The 26,109-nt window shown below is 46.1% G+C and overlaps 1 pseudogene; it reads left to right on the forward strand.

Annotated features, from left to right (window-relative positions):
• Window positions 1-26,109, forward strand: part of LOC149370259 (uncharacterized) — a 72,955-nt pseudogene that overhangs the window by 26,315 nt on the left and 20,531 nt on the right.

Consider the following 26,109-nt stretch of genomic DNA (forward strand, 5'->3'; position numbering starts at 1 on the left):
CTTAGAAACGAAGATAGGACGTACAGGGTCTGTTCTGAAAGTAGTACGACTGGTTTTTTCCTGGGCCAACGGGTGGACGAGAGGCGGTCTACGCGTGCAGGATCGTTGAAGGGGGATATTGGGAACGCTGGGGAAAATTGGCAGTCGGCTCTCGGCCGTTGAAGAGGGCAGGTCGCTAGTACTGTGAACCCCTGTCGAAACGTCTCGTCAGGCAGAATCATAGAGCGTTCACTGCATCAGCGATACGCGATCAAATTTTGTGTAACTCTTGATAAAATGGGCAAATAGACTCAAGACATGATTAAGAAGGCCTACGGTGACGCTGCCATGCGTAAATAAGATGGTTTTTGAGTGGCACAAGCTGTTCCGAGAAGGTCAGGAAAGATTGGAAGACGACGACCGCTCCAGACGCCCTTTGACCAGCAAGACCAATGAAAATGTGTAGCAAATGAAACATTTACTGAACAGTGATCGCAGGATGAGTATCAGAATGATTGCTGATGACTTGAGCATTCGTCAAACCCGAATTTTTGAGATCGTGACAGAAAGCATAGCCATGAGGAAAGTGTGCGCAAGGTTTCTGCCGGGAGTGTTGTCAGAGAAGCAAAAGGCCAACCGGAAAGCGATCTGCCAGGATCTTCTTCATCATGTGAATGAGGACCCCGATTTTTTGCCCAGCACAAGGCGGCAACGCTGGCTCAGGCCCCCTATAGCCCCGACTTGGCCCCGCCAGACTTTTTTCTATTTCCGTGAATAAAATAGACGCTCAAGGGGAACATCACGGATTGGTAGAGGCAGTTCAACAGGCCGTGACGAGGGAGCTAAACAGCATTCCGGTCCAGGCGTTCTTGGAGGCGTACGAAAACTGGAAAACTCATTGGCAGCAGCGTGTAGGTGCGGAAGGGTGTTGCTTTGAAAAATTCTAATCGTTTGTACTATTCCCTTGAATGAACTTTATGAAAAAAATGAGTCCTACTACTTTCAGAACAGACCCTGTATGTCGTTGCATCCGCACATAATCTGTTCTGCACACACAGCTCTGCTTAGAGTGGTTTAAGAGACCAAATGAATAAAATATAAACGTGTAGACTTACCGTAAGCGGATGATGAAGTTGGATTTTGAAGAAAACGTAATCCGCGAAAAAACACGCCAACGCCACAGATGCATCCACGCACAGGGTTGTTTGCAGCCCGAATGATTTTCCGCCGTCTCGCGGTAATACGGCTAAAACGTGAAACAGAAACCCATTTCACGGTCGTATCTTTATCGCTCGCACTCTTGCTGTGTGTAGCTTGATCTGATATCCAAGACCACCGAAGGCAATTGGTTTATAAACTTAAAATCTTCGCTTACCCTCTAAAAACATTATTGTTTTCGTGAAAACAGAACCGAAATCTAACTGCTTGTCCGTAAACGCGCCGCATCTCCCATCGAATAATATGCGGTACAATTTTCAAATGTAAATTATAAATTTGCATAGCATAACGTCTTTTTTGCGTGTGTTCGTGTTTAAAAACTGATATGGGCGACATCAGCGTGTCATCGGCTCCGAAGCAACGGGTGCAAGGGTAGGAACTAAAAAATACTGGCTTTGTGATTGTTGCTTCGCAGCACTTATTCACGTGAACACAAACTGCACAAGTATAAATGGCAGATGTTAATCGCACAGAGAACCAGGCTCGTTGAGACTCTTCTAAGGTGTTTCTAAGGGATGGGCGCTTCCTTATATTCTCACATCCGTCTTTTCCCCTTTATTTTCAGGACGTTTTCAAGACAAATATAGAACCATTGACGAAATGTTTCTGATTTCTGCGCGTTGGACAGTAACGATCGAAAGATGGAATGAAATTTTGTCGAGCGATTCCTTTAAGGGACAGCGTATTCGTTCGATGTAGTACAGTTTGCGGGCACCCTTTCTTCAAGAACGGCTGCTTTTCCTCGGCTTACTTGTTAGCATTAAATATTAAATTGCATTGACAATATACGTCATGGTATAACGAAAAGGAGCTTATCAAGGCTCCTGGAAACAATATACAGGAGGGTGTTGTAATGTCCTCAAGCAATACTTTTTAATTTCCGTATTAGCGAAGGAGGTGGAGGACTCCCGACATAGTTGCGGTCACCAGATGCAGGTCCCCTCAGCATGCAGTGCAAAAAGAATTTGACATTGTTCTGGGCTTAGTCGAAAGTCAGTGTATAGAACATTGTTAGACAAAATGAGGATTGTTATAGACTGGTCTATAGACAGTTAGCTATATATAGTGTACAGTCTATACAGAGTCTATAGACCGGGTATAGACGAAAGGAAAGTGAAGAAGCTATAGACCGTAATCTATATAGAGTCTTTAGACCGTATATAGAAAGAAAATTGTGGCATCTATAGACCTTAGTCTATAAAGAGTGTATTGACCGTCTATAGACAAAAGGAAATAGACGATATGCGAAATTGCTTGGCGGTCTGGCAACACCGCGCCCACAACTTCCGGTTTCCATCTTGGCTCGGTCGAGCTCGTCGAGCTGGTGGATCGTTTGCAATGTGTACTTTCTTCTTGCGAGCGGAATTTCAACAGGCAAGCTTTCAATAAGGTGCTTTCAATAAGCGCCAGCTTATTGAAAGCACCTACATTTGAAAGTACCTCAGCTTCGCTTGATGTCTGGCGCTGATGATCGCAATAATCGGCACTCGAAAGTGGGTTGGAAAGTCGAACCGTGACCGTGTGCTGTTGTCGTTTTAATGCTCGCATTAAAGCACCAGTTCAAGCATCACGCATTATCATGGCTATTTTATTCCCAGGTGGACGCGAATTCATCTAGTAGGGTAGCGAGCGGTTATTTTGCGGTGAGTGCGCACATGTGTTGACAAACTTCTGTGATAGTGCGAACTTTCGTTCGCGCCGACGCCAGGAGCTTCGTGCATTGAAGTATAATCACACAAGACCCTCGACCAGCTGCGTAATTCGATTCCTTTACTGTAATGTGCAATGCGCATCCGCGGTTTTCAACGTCACCGTTTCAGAGCCCGGCGTCGGTTGATTTTCGCCACAATTCGTTGAAACCGCGTCCTGCTTAAGACGCAGTCAGTCGACATTAACAAGAGGAAAGTAGGCATGCTCATATAATTCAAAATATTGTAAGCAAAGACGCAGCTTTTTTTTTCAGATAAGCACTGAGCCACCGCGGCGGCTTGATCAGAGAAAGATGCTACAGTTGTAGGTGCATGCACGGACTCGATACCCTGGTCAAGCTGTGTGTGCAGGGGCGAAATTAGCATGTTCGGTTGCTTCCAAAACTTAATTAGCTTACTCCCAAACTTCGACAAATGGCTTTGTTGCGAAGCAAGCTGTTGGAGCTTGCCACAACGATAATAAAATCTGATGGCCTGAAGCGTTTTCAGAACACTGTTGCACGTACTTTCTAGCTTAAAAATGCGTCCCTCCTTCATAATAAAGTAGCTATATTATTCGCTTCTTTTTTTTAGATTTTCGTCGCCGCAGTTATCGAAGGTACAGGAATCCTCAAGAAATAAAGCATTCGCACCTCAGTTTTTATACGTAGGGTGTATTGCTTCACAAAGACTCCTTAACGCGCATAACATATGCGTATGCTCCAGAGAGTTTGCTCGCCCTTCTAAAACTAATTGAACACGGGAAAAACTTAACTGAACACGTAGCAAACTAAGCAGTAATCGGCATGTGGTTCTTCGAGTGAACTTATTTCGCCACGGCACGAGCGATTGGCCCGCTCAAAAAAATTACGTTCTCTATTACGCTGTTCAAGTATGCGTCTATATATATTCATGCCCGACCGGAGAGTTGATAAATGCACGAAATCGGCTTCTAATTTTGATCAGAGACAACAAAGGCTGTGGTCCTTATCTTAATTTAAACGCAAATCACCTCGAGAGATTTGTCAAAAATCAGCGCAGAAAGCGAAAGCTGCGCACTGATCCGCGTGCTGACACATGATACCTCGCATGGCGTTTTGTGTTACTAAAACGTTGGGACAGAGTAAAAAAATAGAAAAGCGGAAAGCTGGAACGCACCTAGTTCTGGCACGCATCGTAGTGTCTTTTCACAGTGGAGAGGGTAGCGCAACACTGCATCGGCATTTTACTTTTCAAACGAAGCGCAGCCGTTTTAACCCAACGCTGGGCTGCGGTTTCATTTTCTGTACCGTACCAACATGGAGGACTTAGTTCTCGGAGCGCCGCGAGATGGCGCTGCGCATTTCGCATATCCTCTATTGAAGCAGTTAAAGACTTTAGTCTATAGAGAGTCTATAGACAAAAGGAAATTGAGGCATCTTTAGACCGTAGTCTATAGCGAGTCTATAGACCGTCTATAGACAAAAGGAAATTGAAGCAGCTATAGACGTTCGTCTGTAGATTTTCTACAGATTGTCTATAGACAAAAGGAAAAGTCTAAACGATGGCTATAGAGTCTATAAAAAGTCTGTAGAAAGTCTATATATCATTTTTATAAGGGACATTGCTACACGAATTTGTACATTATCCAGTGTAATCAGGACGTTACTGAGAGAGGCCGTAGTGAACAGCGCTGGGACATCCCGTCAATATCGACAGAACAATTAAACAAAGCTTGACAGGCAATGAAAAAGGTGTAAAAGAGGTGCTTCGGATCACGTTGCAGGCGATCGGTTAGAGGACGGAGCGAGATTATGCTAAAAAATCTAGCCACCCCGTAGTCGCCATTCCTTTTGACTTTCAGAGTAGCACAAGTTTGGGAGAACGCTAAAATGATCTTAATCCATAAGAAAGGAGACGTCAAGGACTTGAAAAATAACAGATATATCAGCTTACTCTCCGTGAAAAAATACAGACCGATCAGCTTACTCTCCGCCTCCTATAAGATATTTACGAACACAATCACTAACAGAGTCAGGGCCACATTACACTTCCATCATCCAAATGATCAGGCAGGCTTAAGTAAAGGGTTCTCGAGAATATGCCATGGTGACGCGACAAATAATGAGAGAGAGAAATTTTTGAGCGTAACGAGCCCAAATATAACGCGCTTATCGATTACGCCACCACGGTTGACTCAGCCGAAACTTCAGCACTGACGCAGGCATTATGGAATCAAGGTGTAGAAGAGCCTAACATAAACATTCGGGAATATATCTGTAACAACTCCACACCTACTTAGTCTTACATAAAGTCCACAATAAATTGTCAACAGGAAAAGATATAAAGCATGCAGACACGATGTTTACAATGCTATTCATCGCTGCCTACAGCACGTATTCCGAAGTCGGAATTGGAAACATTTCGAAGTAAGCTGTAATGGCGAAAACCTCAGTAATCTACGAATCGCTGGTGAAATTGCCTTGCTACATCACTCAGGAGATTTATTTTATTGGTTTATTTTTGGTTTACAATGCATACGTAAACCAAGGACGAGCAGGCAAAAGGCGTTAAACAACACCTGACTAAGGCCTGCCCTCCTATACAAAAACAAACAACAAATTAAAACAAACATTCAAAGCATTTGACAGCAACCGACTTCGAACAGAAAAAAAACGCAGGTTAAAATTAAATTGACAGTAATATACAGTTTTGATACCAAAAAAGATACAATGTTGTTTACTTATACAGCACTGTCACGAAAGTAGCATATCATGCACGGCTCTTTTATAGCTTTGGTCACTTCGTTTTTCCATTGCCATAGAAGGTAGTGGGGCGTAAGCATTTAGAACTCGAGGTATCATAAATGTCAACATTTGGTGGCCATAATTTGTACGGGACTTTGAAACATGGAAATTAGCTGTTCGGAAGTTATATAGTCCAGGCATGCGCAGATATGTGTTCTGAAACGTTTCTTTACTGTATTTTATTTGATTCTTTATGTATATAGCCAGTTTTTTGTCATACATTGTTTGTATTTTAAGTAACTTGTGTTTTCTAAAAACCTCCCCTGTGTCTTGGCTGAGGCTCGGATAGCCCTTTTTTGCAGCGCAAATAATTTTGCTATATTAGTAAGTGTTGTTGTTCCCCACACAAGTAGGCCGTAATGTATATAGGAGTGAACTAAAGAGTAGTATAGCTGTAGTTTGCATCTGACAGGTACAAGCATTCGTAGTCTGTTTATTATGCCCACTGACCACGATACTTTACTGCGTAAATAATCTGAATGGTCATTCCACAGTAAGTGCTGCTTGAAAATTACTCCTAAAAATTTTATTGAATTTTCACGAAGTAGAGTTGAATTTTGAAATTTCAGTTGAAAAGTTTCAGTAATGATCTTGTTTTTGGCTCTAAATACGACATATTTAGTCTTTTCAACATTAAGTTTCAATTGGTTAGATTCCAGCCATGAAGAAAGTTCTTGTAGCCATACGTATGCTTCTTTTTCTGAGATAGCCATATTATTTCCTGAAAAGAACACATTAGTATCATCTGCGTAAATAATAATATTTTTAGTCTGAGGTATGCTCAGAGCTGCAAATCATGATCAACGAGTTAGACAGGCAGAGCAGTACTGTCCATGGGTCTAAAAATTATTTCCCAGAAATCCAAAGTAATGTTCATCAGTCGAAGAATACATTTGTTTACGGCAGGTATTGACCGCAGATCCGGATCACGAGAGTGAAATAACTACAAGAATACTGATGGGGTGTTGCGTATCTGGAAGGTTTTCTCAGATCACGAGTGGCACTTTACCTATATCCATTCAAGAGAAATGTATAACAGCCGTATCTTACTGCTACTCACCTACGGGCTAGAAACGGGGTGGCTAAAGAAAAGGGTTCTGCTTAAGGACAGCGCAGCGAGCTATGGAGTGAAAGATGATAGGCGCAACGTGACGAGATTAGAAACGGGCTGAGTGGGTGAGGAAACAAACGCGGGTTAAATACATCCTAGTCGAACTCAAGAGGAAGAAACGGGATTGGGCACGGCATCTAATGCTAAGGCAAGATAAGCGGTGTTCCTTAAGGGTCACACACTGGAATCTGAGGAATTCCACGAAGTTTGCGGGACAGGGTGGCCGCACCTGGCGCGGGACAGGGTTAACTGGTGAGATAAGGGAGGGTCCATTGCCCCGCAGTAGGCGTAGTCAGGCTGGTGATGATGATAATGAGGTTTTGGAGCACAAGGTTTATGACTCGGCCGACGCAATTAGGCATCGCAGGTTGATTTTTTCTGCTAGAAATTAAATGGGGTATTGTGTTTGTTCCATAGCAGTCGAGGTCGGAGGTGATTATGTTCGTAATTTATCAGTGAGGGCTACAGATGCGACGGCTTATGAGGACACACTTTCGATGAGGAAAGGGACGCAATGAATTCGAAAAACAGTCGTCTCTCGATGAAGCCTCAAACGATGTGGGGCGAACCAGATTTTTGAAGTGGTGTTAAGGTGTGCCACAACACAGCGTTTCGTCCGGCAAAAATTTCTTCCCACAGCTTTTCTAGACTTCTTCACTCAAGTACAATAGTCTTTCTAGAAAAAAATATTGTTCACTGGTATGTAAACAATCTCTTAAATTCTGGCGGCACTCTTTCAATAGAGTTCGATTTATAGATAAAGGTCTACTGGCCCCGTAGACAGAGGTCCATGGAGACTCTTAAAATTTTATGTATTATTCTTTGTTACAATTTTATAGACCACTATTATGCTTATTATACCTCCGGTAGACCATTGTCTAAAGATAGTTCGTTAAGAGACTCAAAAGCTTCAAAATGTCTTATCACAGGTTCCACAACTGATATGACGATCAATATGCTCGCAAAATAAGTTTATATAAAAGGTACCCATTCTGGGTATACGCATTACTTCCGTGAGAGGAAAATTACCACTTTATAGCGGGTTTTCTACTTAAAGATATACTGCAATATAGGCTTTTTTAATTTTTTTTCTTTTCGGAAGAGCATTGCTAGTGGCTTGGTGCAACAGAATACAGTTGAGCGCGGTTTAGGTGTACAAGAAGATGTGACACAGTTACACAGCCAATTCCCTTCCTCAAAACGAATTTTCCTATCAAAATTGTGAGGCAGTCGTTCGTCGCACCGCGCTCCCTTTGGTCCCGTGCTTGTGTGTGTCGGTTGTCGAGCAGCGTTTCGGGCGGTTTCATATGCGCGATGCAGCCGTTCGTCGTACAGCGTTCCGGGTGTTGTATTACACACGAGGGTGTGTGTGTGGGTGGTGTCATAGATCGCGCCATTTTCTTTCCTTAAAAAAGCAATGCTCATATCAGAATTGATTCACCACGGTGGCTCAGTTGTTAGGGCAGAGTTCTACGGAGACGTAGTTCGCGGGTTCGAACACCGCTGCTCTGGACTGTGGGGGTGGTGACAAACATGTTTCCCTTATGCTGCTGGGCTGGCAACCATTCACGAAAGCCGGTATATCTTCCACCTAGTCGAACAGGTGTGTGGCGACACCATAGAAAAATATGCTCAGGAGAAGTGCAAGGAGTACACAACCAAATATCTCCGGAAATTGTTCATGTTCACCAGCCAGTGCAAACAGCAGATCCTTACTACGAAATTTAAGAGGTACACGCTGAAGGTGGTGGCGGCGGCCTACGCGCTTACATCTAGCCATTATGACCGGATCGTTGCAAGCTTCTATGAAGACATGGAATCGGGAATAAAACAAAGCAAAATCACAGTACACTGCTCTGATTACTGACCTCAATGCGAAGGTGGGCAGGAAGCACGCTGGAGACCAAGCTGCAGGTGACTATGGCATAGGGTCTAGGAATAGCAGGGGAGAGTTATTAGTAGAGTTCGCAGATAGAAATAGTTGACAGATCATGAATACCTTCTTCCGTTAAGAAGAAAACAGGATGCGGTCGTGGAACAGCCACAGTGGTGAGATTAAAAATGAAATAGACTTCGTTTTATGCGCTCACCCTGGAATCGTAGAGGTTGTGGAGGTCCTCGTAAAGGTCCGTTGTAGCGAGTACAAAATGCTAAGGTCTCGTATTAGCTTAGATATGAAGAGGAAAAGAACGAAGCTAGTGACGCGGAAGCCCATTAACGAATTAGCGGTAAGAGGGACCGTAGAGAAATTCAGGATTTCGCTGCAGAACAAGTATTCCGCTTTAACTCAAGAAGAAAACCGTAATGTTGCAACAATGAACCATAACCTCCCAGGTATCGTTGCGGAGTGCGCCGAAGTAGGCGGTAGAGTGGTTCTACAGGAGACCATCAAGCTACCTCAGGAGACGAAGTATCTAATTAAAAAACGCCAAAGCATGAGGTCATCTAACTCTAGAGACAGCATAGAACTAGCATGGCTATGAAATTTAATAGATGGGCGCAAGGTTGCCGAGATAAAAAGTTTAATGTGGAGAGAATCGAGCATGCTCTAAAGAACGCAGATAGCTTAAGAGCGCTGAAGAAGAGATAATGAATAGGTAAAAACCAGATGCTTGCATTCAGAGAGGAAGAGGGCATTGTCATTACCAATATAGTTAGCTGAACAATAGCTGAACCAATAGCTGAACAGTTCAGCACTACTCTATAGAGTAGCCAATGCAATGAGCACGTTAACGAGAGAGACGGTAGCACACAGCAATGGGACATACCGCCAGTAAAAAAAAAAAGAAGTAAACTCTTAAGATGAATTGAAAGGAAGAAAGCAGATGATGAGCATCAGGTAACAGGACATTTCTTGAGTTATGGAGGGGAGATTTTCCTAGAAAAACTAGCCACTCTGTCTACGCAGTGCCTTGTCACCTCGGGCGCATCACGAGCTTGGAAGAACGCGAACATTATCTTAATTCATTACAAAGGAGACGTCAAGGACTTAAAAATTCCGGACTGGTAAGCTTACTCACCGTTGCCTACCCGGTAATAATTAAGGCAATCGCTAATAGTGACAGGACTACTTAAGACTTCAGTCGACGAAATGATCAGGCAGGCTTTCGAAAAGGATACGCGACAACAGGCCAGACTGAACAGCGCACAAAGGACGAGGACATAGAGAAGAAGCGACAAAACACGAGCGCTGGCTATGAAATGAATGATTTTTTAGAGTAACATTAATGTGTACGAAATAACAATCTGACAACGAAGTGTGCATGGTTCGAAGATAGGATCACTGTCATCAGGTAGCTGCATTCCTTATGGTGTAGTGCTATGTTCGATGAGGGTGCTTTTCCTAATGAGTTTTCATGCTCACGTATCCTAATGTTGAGACATCTTCCTGTCTTACCGATATAATTCTTGCCACACGTGAATGGAACTCTGTATACAACCCCTTTTGCGCACTCAAGAAAAGATAAGTCAAGTTTTACTTGGCATTTTCCATTGTCTGCACGGCTTTTATTGTCATCGATTCTTCTGTTTACTTTAGCACAAATGCTGCCTAGCTTAATGAACGCAGAAAACATAACGTCTGCTCCATACCTATGTCCAACTTGTCGTAGGCGATGCGACATGCCATGGACATACGGTATGACCGCGATATTTTTCTTTTCCTTTTGACGGGTTGTTTCAGACGCCTGTCGTTTGGTAGAAGCCATAACTTTCTTCAGGATCTTACTGCACGCGAGCAAGATCACACCGTCAGGGAAGTCTCCTGACCTCAATTTTTGTATCTGCTCTTTAAAGCTACTCTTAATGACATGCTCGCAAGATTTAAAGATTGCCAAACCTATGCATAAAACGGCTATGCCACACTTAACTAACTTGGAATGGCCAGATTTGAAACCGAGCAAAGGCTTCTTCGATCTTGGTGCGTACATCCAACAAACATGGTCTTGCCCTAAATTCAACCTTAAATCAAGAAACGGAAGCATATCACCGGACGGGGTTTCAAAAGTGAAGTTTATATCTTTTTCACATTTGCGAAATATCACCAGAATGCCTTCGACGCATTTCGAGAAGTCAGCCGTGCTTAAGAAAAGAATGTAATTGTCGACGTATCTGAATACCTCTTTTACAACGGCGGGTATGTTATTTTTGATGGCCTTGTTAACATAACTCACATAAATTGCACTCAAACCTGGTGCCACACATGACCCAATGCACACGCCAGTTTTCTGTAGATACAATTTTCGTTCGAACTGAAAAAATGTGGACTGCAGGTATATGGACAGCAGTTCCAGAAAGGATTCCACAGATAGGCAACATTGCGGATGGAGGTTTGCGCATCGTTATCATCTGCTATACATTTGCGAACACATGCCAAGAGATGATCATGCGGAAGCGAATGGTACATGTTCTGAAGGTCTATACTGAAGGCCTTACGGGCACCTGGGTTGTGGCATGCCAAATATTCCACAAGAGCAGACGAATGTGACACATGGCAAGGATCCTCCATTGTCAATGCGCCAACGTCCTTCTGCAAAAACTTTGACACCGCATGCTGCCACGTGTTTCGGTTTATGCGTCTTCGCAGCAAAAAATACTTCCAACGAATTGATGTTTGCGTTTTTTACAGAATAGTATAGGCGCTCCAGAACCCTGACTGCTCAAAAGCTGTAAGGCTTTCATCTTGTTCCTTTTTACCTGGACATTTACGATGTTGAAACTCTTGTCGATGGCTAGTCTCGCTTTTTCTTTAAATAAGGTATCTGGCATAATTATGAAGAATCCTTCTTTGTCGGAAAGGATAGGCCTCAGTTTTTCGGACGCCAAGAAATCAGCCAATGGAGATAGGCTAAAAGCTATATTACTTTTATCCTTGTTGACACTTACGGCTTCAACGCAGTCAACAATGCACCTAGGTCGTTCGTCCTGAGGAGCTTGGCGGGAGATATTCCTTGCCAGTGCTATTTTCTTCAGTTTTTCAAGGGTCGGCTGAACACAGAACTTTGGACCAATTCTTAGAACATTATGGTGATTTCGGGGCACCTGCTGTTCTCCCAGAATCAGTAGCTTTAATTCGGGACGGGGAGGCTTCTTCACGAGTGTCTAAGGATGCGCTGTGGTCCACAGGATTTCGATGTTCCTTTCCGCCATTTGACAAAACTCTCGGAAGCGTTGCACTCTGTGTCTCTCTTTGCCGCACGACACCCAGAGGCTGTTTTTGTACAGCCTGTACTGCCGCCACCACTCTGATGATGTGATGCGGCACAACCTGCGACTGTGACCTTTTGATGGTTGTAGACCACCACACAACACCAGTACTTCCAAGGGGCATATCGCCCGTATTGCATACCAGGAAGCCATTCGTGCTTTGAACGCGCACATGGCAAGTCCCGAAGCCAGGGCGACTTGCTTGTCGAGAAGAACATTATTGTCACATGTTAAGCGGCTCGATGTACTAGATATGAACTGTAGAAGTACGGAGAGTTGAGCTAGTTGGTGCATAGCAGGACTGAACAGCGCACAAAGGACGAGGACACAAAGAGGCGACAAGACACGATCGCTGACTATCCACTGCATGGTTTACTGGAGTAATATGCATATTTACGAAATAACGATCTGACAACCAAGTGCGCATGGTTCGAAGGTAGGATCACTGTCATCAGGCACCTTCATCTAGATACATGATTTCGCGGGGATGAATGATGACCGAGGGGATGCTGTTAAAGACGAGGTAGCATGGTCGTGTGCCGGAGAGGGAATGAGGGACGTCGAAGACGAGGCTGCGGGAAAAGACAACGAGAGAGGACTTTATACAAAATTTACAGTATTTACAAGTGAGCTGCAGGAACGCCGCATGACGACAGCTCATGAGGAGGCCATTCGATGAAAAAGAGCTCCCCGGCCGTGCCGCTGCCGAGCTTTTGAAGAGTTCCCTTTCCCTAGGGTCCCTAGATGGGGGCCGGGCCTGCAGGGGAAGGAAGTTCTCACTGGCACCAATCACAAACACACACGAACTCACTCACTCCCGAGGGATCACACAACACCACCTAGACGAAGACGATGCCATCGCACAGACGCCGGAATGTCCTCGAGCGGCGTTCCGGCGCATTTCGAACGCGCGTTCACACTTGGTGTAGGGGAAACGCTCGCTCCCCCGGGCAGACGGATGCGGCTTCCGTGGCAAACCAGGCGCTCACCCAACGCGCGTCTTGGGGTTAGTCGGCGTTCTGCTGCAGCCATGCCGTTGTCTTCCCCCACGACGAAGGCGAGACGTAACAGACTGCCCCGCCGGGGGAAGGAGATCCCGATGGACAGGGGACAGCATCTGCTGTCCGGAGGGATGTCGCTTGAGGCTGGTCTCGACCGGAGTCGGTTGTCTCTCGGCGGTTCTGGAGCTCAGCGCACCCCGAAGGCTTCCTTTGCACGTGCAGGTTCACCAAGGTTACTGCAAAGTGACTCGTGCTCCGCTAGCGTTAGAACCTCGCCGAAAATCCAACCGCTCAGTCAGCAAGCACGACACAATCCCCACTAAGCGATGCCAGGCTCTTTCCCTCTTACAAAGCCAATTAATTCCTGGGAGTAGTTCAGCAGCACTGAGAAAATTCCCACAGATCGGCACATTACACCACAAAGCGCATCCCAATTTAAAACAATAAACAAAACCAATAGGTTCAAAATCCTATATCAGGAAGAAAAAGACCAGCAAACAGCAACTATGATGCTGATTCTTGCTCTAGGGACCTCAATTTAAGCTATCGGCATTGCCTTTGAGACTCCCCTTTTTGTGATGTATTCTGATTCGTAATGACCACAGCATTACATTCTGCATAGCAGCATACTGCCGTCACCTTGCATATCCCCGCAAAGATTCGCTCAACATCGGCGCCAAAGTCACATTATTTTCCTATATTCCAAAAAATCAAGCAACTCCAGGCGCTTATGCTAGTGGCCTAAATGGCCCGTCTGGCTAGCACTTCGCGTTTTAACGGACGCTGCTACACATGGGCACCACTATAAACATGTTTTGAAACAATCTTTGTCAAAAGAAACGCTTTCAATGCAAACAACGCGTCCAAAAGCTATTCCTGCTCAAAACTTTTTTTCTGCAAAACTTTTTGTCTGCCGGAATGGTTTAAAAAAGAAAAAGCAAACAGTAGAGACATCCTCGGAATCCGCTGCTAACGGGCCGCGCCGCGGGTCAAAGGGGTCGCCTATTCTTCAACCGCGCCCTGCGCGGACGCACACTAACAGTGGCTTTAGCAGCCGACAATCGAAAAAAATCAACTGCTCTTTGACACCTGCGAGCCCCAGACGCCATGCAACTACGATTTGTTACGCACCCCGGCCGCGCGTCTCCAACACCTGAGCCGCGTCTGAACATTTGAATGCGAGGGGTTGACGGTCACGCGTGAAAGAAACGCCTGCGTGTACTCTCTCGATTCATGAGTACACTTCGCTCCTTTTATGCGAAGCATATTACTAGAGCTCCACTGCAGCCCGTCGAGCGCGGCGGTGGAGCTACCATTGACCTTTAGCGTGACCACGTGACAACATGACGTCACAGCAGAGGAAAGATGGGCTGCCGGCTTGAGCGGTCGGCCGCGGCGGTGGAGGCTCCACATCAGAGGCGCGGCGGCTGACCACGTGACAACATGACGTCACAGCAGAGGAGAGATGGGCTGCCGGCTCGCGCGGTCGGCCGCGGCGGTGGAGGCTCCACATCAGAGGCGCTGCAGCTGACGACCTGACGCTACAGCAGCGGTATAAAGCTGAGCTTGCCTCGCTCTCCGGGCAGTGAGGGTATCTGTTCTCGCTTCGGCGAGCGCGGCTTCGGCCGCTTATCTGTTGTTTGAGCAGCGTCCGTTCCGGCGGACGCAGTTGTTGCTGCGACGCGCGTCTTTTCCTTCCTTTTTCTCTTTCCTCTGATCTTTTGACTCTCCTCTATCTGCACGAGGCAGCGGTGGTGGCCCGGCTTGAGCCAGTAGGCAGGCCCGTGCAATTTCCTTTTCATCCTTCTATCAGTCACAACAACAACAACAACAACAACAACAACAACAACAACAACAGCTCTCCGGGCATTTACGAGGCGGCCAGGTGTTGGGATGCCGCCTAGAAGCAGGGCTGATTTGAGCGACGACCAAGCCTAGCCATCAATATGCTTCTCATCTGACTAGGCTTAACCTTAGCTAAGCCTCAGCCATTTTTCTGACTGGAGCGCGCTCTGCTGCGTTCCCTCGTGAGGTAGCAGTGCGTGCTCCTCTGTGGGCCGCTGCAAGTTTCACGCGTCCTGCTACCGCAGCGTCGCCAAAATGGGTCAGGTGGCTTTCGAGCCGTCTGTACACGCCTAGCCAGTCCGGCCCTAGTGCGGTGCCTATCGCATATGGAGTGCCACGGTGACCGTCTCGGACGAGTACACTGCTGGCCGGCCTTTCTTACAATGTCCTCAGCCCGTACTTCGTCCGTTCTCTCGAGAGCACCCCTCGGTCTGGCTCTCCCTTCGACGGCCGCCTTCTAGAAACTTCCTTCGCAGATCAGCTCTGCGCACTTCCCTTTCTCGCGGGGCACTCAGCCTTCTCATCAGCTTTTTGACTCAGAAGCGAGCCGCCTTTTCTACTAGAATTCGAACTATCGGCTCCCTCTTTCGATGAGTCAGTGCGTGACGCAGCACGTAAGTGTCCCGACTGCCCTTTACTTTCTGCTGGGCATAACAACTTGCTCTCCTGAAGCTTGCTAATCGATCCTACCCTAACACTCTTGCCCAGAACTTGAACTATGCGACGATGTTCGGCTAACGTAGCTTTATTGTCCAGGGTACTACCTCCTCGATCGCAGCAATCAGCCTCCTTCGCGGAAAGTGCATGCTTCTCTGGCCTCAAAACCAACGCATTGCCCCTTTCCTTATTTCTAGCAGTGCCTACATTACCGCACGAGCCCTCACGGCTTGCGGATGTGCACTCTTCCTCATTGCTAGCCTTAGTGCCTACATTATCCCCCGAGCCGTCACGGCTTGTGGATCTGCCCTCTTCGCTAGCTATTCGACCGAACTCTTCGCTCTTCGCTGCTGAAGTGGCCTTTCTTTCCTGGACCAAAACCTGTCCTATGCCGCCACTTCTGCACAGCACTCGTGCCATCCGGCGACTGAGCGGAGCTCCTAACTCGGTCCCTGACACTCTCGCGGTGTAGCTTACCACCGTCAATTTGGCCTTCCAAATCTGCCTCCGCGGGAATTCGAAAGTATCGGAGGAGCACACTTTTAGTTATCGCATAGTTGTGGGCATCCTCGTCAGACAACCTCGCCCAAACATTTCTGGGTTAACATGGGAGGAATCCCATCAACACAATTGGCCAATAACTCTGGTCTAGCTGCTCCTCCATGCAAATTCTCTCAAATTTTTCCAGAAAAGTTCCGAAATTTTCGTCTTTTCTGAAAAAACTTAAGCGAAATCGCGTTCTCATACTTATGATCGCGTTAAGGTCACGCGTGAGTTCCCGCATCTCTCTTTCGTATTCCTGTTCCCGCAGCTTTCTTTCGCGTTCCTGTTCCCGCAGCTCTCTTTCGCGTTCCTGTTTTTCTCTACGTTCTAGTTCCTCTTTCTCTTGTTTTTCTTTACGTTCAAGTTCCTCTTGTTCTCTTTTTGCCAATTCCCTCTCCTCAATGGTCTCAAGGCATTCCGCAAGCTCGTCATCTTCAGCCTCTAACGCAAGAATAGCCTTCAGCAGTTCTGGTTTTCTGAGTTTGTCTGATACCTCCAGACCCCACTCTTTCGCAAGCTCCAATAACTTTGGTTTGCGCAGCGTCTTCAAATCCATGGCTGCTCAGAGTGCTGCTTCTCTACTTCCCGCTATTGTCTTGCTGCAACTAACCCAGCAGCAACGACAACCCAATTACCAGCTCTGTTCCTGAAACTAACAAAAGCCTGGCAAAACTCAGCAGAAGAAAGTCCCGCACTCACCAAACCTCGCAGCCAAGAATCCAGCGCAGTCGTTCCGCTGCAGGCAACCAGTCAACACACAGGGCTCGTTGCACTGCCACCGACTCGCCGTTCTGCTGCTCAGCGTCCCGTTGTCCGCAACACTCCGTTGGCGTCCGATGTTTCGCATCCCACCGCTGCCACCAGTTTTTTAAAGACGAGGTAGCATGGTCGTGTGCCGGAGAGGGAATGAGGGACGTCGAAGACGAGGCTGCGGGAAAAGACAATGAGAGAGGACTTTATACAAAATTTACACTATCTACAGGTGAGCTGCAGGAACGCTGCATTACGACAGCTCATGAGGAGACCATTCGATGAAAAAGAGCTCTCCGGCCTTGCCGCTGCCGAGGTTTTAAAGAGTTCCCTTTCCCTAGGGTCCCTAGATGGGGGCCGGGCCTGGAGGGGAAGGAAGTTCTCACTGGCACCAATCACAAACACACACGCACTCACTCACTCCCGAGGGATCACACCGCCGTCACGCGCTGGGAGAGGGAGAACGATGCCATTGCACAGACGCCGGAATGTCCTTTCGCATGTCCTTTCGCGCATTTCGAACGCGCGTTCACACTTGGTGTAGGGGAAACGCTCGCTCCACCGGGCAGACGAACGCGGCTTCCGTGGCTATCCAGGCGCTCACCCAACGCGCGTCTTGGGGACAGTCGGCGTTCCGCTGCAGCCATGCCGTTGTCTTCCCCCACGACGAAGGCGAGACGTAACAATGCTTACGCACATCCTTTGTGCGCTGTTCAGTCCTGCCATGCACCAAGTAGCTGAACTCTACGTACTTCTACAACAGGTCACATTCAGAGTATCAATCAGGTGATAGAGAAATGCGCAGAATATAACCAATACCTATATATAGCCTTCATTGATTACGAGGAATTATTTGACTCAGTGGAAACCTCAGCTGTCATGCAGGCACTCCGGAATCATGCTGTCAAAGTGTGTTATGTGTAAATATTGGAAGATATCTATAAAGATGCACAGCAATCATAGTCCTGAATAAAGTCAACTATAAAATTCTAATAACAAAGGGTGTCGGGAAGGGAGGCACGATCTCCCCAATGCTATTCACCGCCTTTTTGCATGAGGTATATGGAGGCATTAATTGGGAGCAGATGTGGATAAGGGTGTATGGGGAATAATTAAGTAATCTACGATTCGCTAACGACATTGCCTTGCTAAGTCACTCAGGACATGAACTGCAGAGTATGATGGAGTTAGACAGGCAGAGCAGAGAGGTGGGCCTAAAATTTTGGATACAGAACAGCAAAGTAAAGTTCAACAGTTTAGCAAGGGAACAACAGCACTCCGCAATTGGTGGCGAGGTGCAGGAAGAAGTACAGAATATGTCTTTTTAGAGAAAATAGTAACCGCTGATCTGTATCATGAGAGGAAAATAACTAGAACTAAGAGAATGGGGTGGAGCGCATATGGCAGGTAATCTCAGATCATGATTGGCAGTTTACCATCATCCCGCAAGAGAAAAGTATACCACTGCTGTAACCGGTATTCACCTACGGGGCAGAAACGTGGAGGCCAACAGAGTCAAGTTTAAGTTAAGAACAACGCAGCGAGGTATGGAAAGAAAAATCGTAGGTGTAACATTGAAAAATTGAAGCCGGGCGGAGAGGGTGAGAGAACAAACGCGAGTTAATTACATCCTAGTCGAAATCAAGAGGAAGAAACGGACTTGGAAAAGTAGCACGCATTTCGGGACCGTGTGGTATTATACTGACAGCATTTTTTTCGATATTGCAGCGATTATTTCTTGTGCAGAACTTAAAAGTCAACTAACGATATGAGGGCAGAGGAGAGCCACTGATTTTCGATAACAACCACTGATCTGAGGGCCGTGATTATTATCGAGAGCAGTGCCTTTATCTACTCCTGTATTTTGTATTTTGTGCTGAGGGACACATATGTATTCGATATGTCTTGATGTACCTCCGGAGCCCAGCTTATCGGCCAGCTTGGCGCCTTGAATTGAAGCTACAGTTAAGCGAAATATTAAAGGGAAGACGTAACATTAGGAACGGTAACCTCTTTGGAATTTGGCTGAAAACATAAATGTCAGTATTTCTTTCCACATACAGCTGAAAAACGGAAATCGCAAGACTGGTATGCGCTAAGCGGATACCAGGCGCTCTAAGATATTGTGAAAGGTGATGCCGAGTAAATAAAAGTAGAGAAAAAACATGGCAGCTAGAAAAGATTTTCTCTGATTGGCGCTCGAGTTTTTAGACAAATTGCTGTTTATTTTTCATCACATTTTGATCTAACTTGATGGATCTCAAATATGAATGCATATCGACACCTTGACACCTTTCTCTGCCGTGTTTTCTCAGAGTGACGGTGGCTTTCGGAGTAATCTGCTAGTATTCAATGATATGAAGGCATGTAGTGATATGCATGTCGCTATGATGGAATTCTATCATGTCTTTCTATCTTCCGCCGATTTAAGCAGCTGATTTAACGAGAGCGTGGGTGGGGGACTGCGACGAGGGCAAAGAAAATTATAGTTCTTTGAAAATTTAATTGAATTGTTACATTAACCTCGTGTCTATGCGAAAACAAAAATCGTCATATATGTATGTCTCTTGAAGTGCAAGCATAATGGCACCTTTGAAGCACAGTCCCACGCACTCTTGAAATGTGCGCGTTAGCGCTTTTAGGAAAGCGATCTTTATTGGCCTCGAGCTCCTGGTTTTTAGGCAGCTACTCTGGGCAAAAAATCACGCCTTTACAATCTATAAGGGCATATGGGGCTTCAGCCCCCCCCGAAATGTTTTTGAATTTTGACGCGCCGCGGAGCAAAACAACCAGCGACACCGGAAGTCATTCTGGTTTTTGTCACCTACGATGCCCTTTTCACACTAGAAAAGACATTTTGGCGCGAAGATTGCCATTTGGGGTTGGATTTTTTGGGAACGATCATGCACCTGGAGTCACGTAACCCTAGCATCAGATAGCATCATGATCAAAATAACCATGCGTATACGAAAATTTTGAGGACATCAATAATCGATCTTGGCTGACCTTGCTTATTGAAAGCCTTGCCCGCGCGGCATTTCCCAACATATACACTCGGATATTGGTTAGTTCAACTTGCGGCATAATTCGTGGCTTTCGTTTGTCCTCTTTCCTTTTTAGCTAACTGCTTTTACTTTTTCTTTGAAGCAAAGGAATACCCTTCCGTAATTATGGGTGCAGAATAATTGCCGTCGTGCAGGCAGTTAAAAATACGTACTTTCGTATTGATTTCTACATTGCTCTTCCATTATTCTAACCATACGGTTCTGTCGCGACCACAGCATGGCCCAAGTACATATCACGACTTCAGCTATCGTAGTTTTGTTTTTGCCTGGATCGTCTGTCTTTCCGTCTGTAAAGTATACTATGCGTGATTGCGCAAGATGTTTATTTGCCTTGTTTCACGCATTATATAGAGTGACTTTTGCTTAGATACGTAGATTTAATGGAGACATACGTTTATTTAAATATCTTGTTCCGAGGTTTAGTCTATATATATATTGACTATGCTTTCATTCACACTTTTTTCTCCTTTTTCAAGTTTTATCTTCGCATTTCTAAAAGCACCTATTATCTTCGCACTTCTAACTTATATTTTGCAGAACTCCCTGATTGTTCATGCGCTCGCTGTTGCGACTAAAGTTTCGTTGAAATTACTCGCAACAAAAGACCGGCGGCAGCTGGTGCTGCGCAGTACACTGGAAAGAAGTACAGCGTCATTGAGATTTCTTTCCTGGCCGTTCCATATGTGCAAAAATATAAAGGTTCTTGAAACACAAAGATTAATTAAAATATCTGTCCTCTATACTTACTAATGTCATGGCCTTTACGTTTTTCATATAGCGGCATGCATTGCTTTGCTGGTTTCGGACGGATGTAGTTCTAGATTTCGTGTGATATTTTCTTTACGTATTAAATACGGGAACATATGGAAGCATTGGTGTCAGTCATTGTGTGCCACGGTTTTTAAGACATACCAATGCAATCTTTTATTTCAAAAAATTCATATTGCGCTTGTCTAGGAAGTGCGTCGCGTTATCTACTACACAATGGCATTGTCAGTATGGCAATCCAGTTATGATTCTTGCGTTTGATCCCTCCAAAAATTCTGTGAGGAGATTGCACTGCAACATCAGCCCTCAGCCAAACCCCTCCGCCCCTGTTGCCTCTTACCGCTCTAACCGGGAAGGCCCTGGTGTTCCTCACGCATCAGCTCTGTGTTCTTTCCCTTCGCAGGTTCCGTTACTCAATAAACCAGTGGACACGAATAGACTACGTGGAAATCGGCGACTTTGATTATGATACACACGCAGCGGTGGCAATTAGACTCAACGGGACAACTTACAGCAAAGGTGTGATTCATTGGACGGAAACCCCCAAAGAAGGCGACTATTTTTGGATAGAATTCCGATTCCGCGGACAAAACATGTTTCAGGCAAGTGATGAACTATCTTGATTCTCCTTGTGCTTTATAAGTTCGTCGCCGTCAAAGTCATTGTGCAGGGTCTACGGAAAAAAACGCGAACCGGGCGGAGCCTAGGCGCTCCACTGTTCCAATTTCTTTTCATCACGCTTTTACCTCGGTGGTAGCAAAAAGACGTTAGAGTCACCCGCGATGCATTGTATGGCGACTCTTACGTCTTTTTTATACCACCCAGGTAGAACCGCCATCAAAAGAAGATCGAACAACAGAGCTCTCAGGCGCCGCGTTCGTAGGCATGTTGGGCATGTGTCATGTGTTAGTTGGGCATGTGTCATGAAAGCATGTGGATCGCGGATAATCCATTGTCGTTAATGGGCCGCCAGTATTACGTAGGCTAGGTTGTTGCCAATGGCGGCTGCATGTAGCTTGACAAGTGCGCGCTCACCTCTTTGCTGCAGTTGGCCCAAAATTTTGTTCTGTTCATTCAGAAAATTCCAACTAATTCAACGCGCTTGACTGCTAAATAACTCTTTCATTAAATCAGTCTAGTCTCACCAAGCAATCAACACAATTAACACACAAGTCCAGTTACTATCAGCTGGACCCCGATTCATTCGATTCTGCTCATAACAAATCTATCATTGCTATAACAAAACTTTTTGTTTCTTGTGAACTATCATAATAAAAAAAATATTTTTAAAAAATACAAGTTATCAGTGCTCCATAACGTTTTAGCAGATATTCAGATCAGTCTCAGATTTCTGCGTCACCAGCCAGCGACTGGAAGAGGAGAAAGATAGTTGCTATCTTTAAATCTAGTAAAATTCATAATTTAATGAATTACTGACCGATTTTACTTGCATCAGCAACAAGGAAAGTATTGGAGCATATTATATTTAATCACCTGGTCAGCATTCCAGAAAATATGAAGTTTTCTTCCAGCTTTCATTACGAATCTACCGAACAATTCTTTTTTAACACAGTTTCTATTTACTCAAACACAGCGTCCCCGTGCTGATTGATTAGGTTTCCCTGTAGATTGCTTCTTTCTGGACTTTCTGTAATTCATTTGACAATGTAAACCGTTCTATTATTATTGTGAAAAATGGGCTCTATAAAGTTGATCCGACTGTATTTGCCTACATTCACGCTGTCCTTTCTAGCTGTGTGGAATATGTATATTGCTAAAAGCACTAACTCCCGCCTAGCACCCGTCAACTCGGGAGTACCACACGGATCAACCGTCGGTCCCGTCTCTTTCCAAACATAGATAAACGGCAGACCTAGTGCAGCTTCATTCTAAATACCTTTTTGCGCTGATGACTGTGCGGTATACAAGAAAAGAACCCGCGACACTAACCTCACCGAATATCTCTCCACACCTACATACATAACGTGGGGAACTGGCCGAGCAGGAGATAATGATAGACCCATTAAAAAAGTTAGGTGCGGATGAACTACTCAGGAACCTGTTTAGAGAGCGAAAGCTATGGCGTATCGGGCAACTATACGTGGCTTGGCGTCTGTAACGTGCAGTGCGTCCCGGACACTGCATAGGCAGCGCGCCCACACTGCCACACTGGCAGGTGGAAATAAACGATTCATCGCGAGATGCTCACCCAAAGAACGCTACGGGCTACTGCTGCAGTGCCGCGTGTCTGCCACGACGTTGTCAGCGCTAACGCATGCAGCTCACATTTCTCTCTCTTTCACCATCCCACGTACATCGAAGCGCTAATCAGGCGTCCACTGACCCAGGGAGGCAGTTATGTGCCTAAAACTTTGTCAACGCAAACGCCAATGAACACAATAAACGCCTACGGCCTATGGCTTCCATGCCGCCGTTCCTTCTACACCGTTGTCAATGCCAACGCATACAGCGCACATCTGTCACTACCGCATGACCCAAGGCAATAGGTTGCAGTTTTAAGACATTAACAACACTCTTAAAGACGAAAGATTTTGCTGGATGTATTGACCTCGCGCACGAAAAGAATTATTGCCCTATGATTCTGCCCATTCGAAAACTGCAAAGCGCGCCATTGCCCTGATGTGCCTGGAAGCGCCGCAGAAGAAATCATGTTGCCATAAAGCGAGCGAAAGCAGTCAAACCAAGATTCGGAAGTTGGAACAAGCAGGCTTTCCAACGTCGATCGTAAGCGCAGTAGCAGAAGCTTTGTTGGTAAAACTCAAGAAAGAATGTAGTAAAAAAGGCAATAATGATGAGGTCACGAAAGCCAAAAGTAGACCGGTTGTCATCCCCTACACCCATAAGGTGACGCACAATTTTAAGCATGTGGCAACAAAATACAAGGCACTTGTGATTTTTTCAACTCCCACGAAACTGGTTTGGTTTGGTTTATGGGGTTTAACGTCCCAAAGCGGCTAAGGCTATGAGAGACGCCGTAGTGGAGGGCTCCGGAAATTTCGACCACCTGGGGTTCTTTAACGTGCACTGACATCGCACAGTACACGGGCCTCGAATTTCTCCTCCAAAGAAATTAAACCGCCGCGGCCGGGATCGAACCCGCGTCTTTCGGGACAGCAGCCGAGCACCATAGCCACTGAGCCACCGCGGCGGCTAACTCCCACGAAACTGGCGGCCTTGTGCATTAAAACTGATTCCAACAAGGCAAATAAAGCTGAATGTAAGAAGTGACATGCTGCTCCGTTTGTTGAATGCGCCGTGGGAGTCGTCTACCAGACTCCTCTCACGTGCGGAAAAAACCACGTCGGCCAAACCGGCCGCCGTATTAACGACCGATTGGCAGAACACAATCACGATTTACAAAATGGCACAGGTTCACATCTGTTCCACCACTTTAAAGCCTGCGGTGAAGAAAGAAAGATTAAGTGCACAGCAAGGCTGAAAGAAACGAAGGTTTTAAGCAGAAGTAAGGACCAGGCAGCCCGTGAACTCTTAAAGGCTTTCTATATCAAAAGCAACATAGCGATTGGGTAAGTACCCCATGAATTGCCATATATAAGAATGAAACTGCTTTTTTGGATACACGGGGGTGAGACACCTGTGTGACTCACCAATCCTTTTTCAATTTTTGTGCAACCCTCCCGCGCATGTGTGGTTCTTGCTATCCCTCTTAATTGTTTGCCCTCGGCGCTACAACCCTTTTCTGGAAACATGCACCAACCAGCCCCCGAACAAATATAACTCAGTAATAGAGGAGACTGGGTGCTCAAGCTATTGCGCGCACCGCAGATCGCTGATGGCATGACAGAGTTCGGAGGAAGGTCATACCGGTTGTTTTCGGCTCCCTGGTCCGAAACATGAGCGCGTGGTAGCCGAGTGCCGTTTCTGCCGACATAAAGCCTGTAGCTTAGTATCAGTTTACCACAGTTAATCTAGACACGTAATAACATACCAGTAGCGGTCACTGCGACGCTTCGTGCTGGGACGGCATGATCTTAACTCTCCGTACTCGTCTTGCTCTCATAAATGAACTCCTCCCATGCGAACCTTCACACGTGACCTCAGGGGGCTCATCCACGAATATTGTCACTATAGGGCTCAAGTGCTCATTGAAGCCCAAAGAGCACACGTGAAACTGCTGGCACCCACCACACAGCACATATTTAGGACATATACATCTGACGCCAACCTCACTCGCATTTAACAAGAGTGATACTTTTCCCGGAACCTCTTTTACACAATATTGTCACGTTGAGGTGACGGCAGTCCAGCAGTCAGGAAGACAACAGAAAGATTTGCAAACGAAGCTGTTTATTTGGGCTGACTTGCGCCCGCAAAATAACTGAATCACTCGGTGGCGGCGTCAGCAACAAGCGTGCTCGTCAATCGTCGAACTACGGATGTCCGCCGCTCGCGGCATCGCTCAATTTAAAGGCGGCAAGGAAACTTCCAGATAACAGGACAAGATCATCTACAGTAATCTAGAAAAACCTAGATGCAGCCTTTCATGGCTGCGATCAATCGAGATCAGTCTGGTCGGTTCTCGCGTCACGAACAAAAGTGATAACAACCCTTTCCTGCAGCCTTGAGCCTGAACGAACAAACACTACAATGATACGTGGCATTACCCCCTTCCAAAGAAGCATTGTCTCGATGCTTTAAAACAAACACTACAATGATACGTGGCATTACCCCCTTCCAAAGAAGCATTGTCTCGATGCTTTAAAATGAAAATAAACACGGAGAATGAAACTTCGAGTCCTTTAGCGTTCATAATATGGCTTCAGACGTACGACATGTACGACTTCCGTGCGTGGGCGGTGTCGCTGAGATGCTGTCGTGCCGTCGGGGATGACTTCAGAGTCGAGGTCACCGATGCGACGGACAACCCTGTACGGGCCAAAGTAGCGTCGCAGCAACTTTTCACTCAATCCACGGCGGCGAACTGGCGTCCATATCCAAACACGATCACGTGGCTTGTAATGCGTGTCTCGTCGGCGCAGATTGTAGCGTCGGGCGTCGGTGTGCTGCTGGTCTTGAATGCGAAGCCGCGCAAATCTTCGGAAACGTGCGGGAGCATTGCGTCGAGTGTTGTCGTGGGCTTCCTGCCGTATACAAGTTGGAATGGGGTATACCTGGTTGTCTCCTGCACGGCAGTATTATAGGCGAAGATCACGTAGGGCAGAATGGAGTCCCACGTTTTGTGTTCGGCGTCGATGTACATGGAGAGCATGTCTGCGATGGTCTTCTTCAGACGCTCTGTGAGTCCGTTGGTTTGTGGATGATAGGCAGTTGTCCTCCGATGGCTTGCCTGGCTGTAGTTTAAAATGGATTGCGTCAGCTCCGCTGTAAATGCCGTTCCTCTGTCTGTAATGAACACTTCGGGGGCGCCGTGTCGCAGGAGAATTTGTTCGACAAAACATTTTGCGACTTCTGTTGCGGTACCACTAGGCAACGATTTTGCTTCGGCGTAGC

The sequence above is a fragment of the Amblyomma mixtum genome, chromosome 1, assembly GCF_055824585.1.
Source record: "Amblyomma mixtum isolate Tamu chromosome 1, ASM5582458v1, whole genome shotgun sequence".
In the NCBI taxonomy this organism is placed as follows: Eukaryota; Metazoa; Arthropoda; class Arachnida; order Ixodida; family Ixodidae; genus Amblyomma; species Amblyomma mixtum.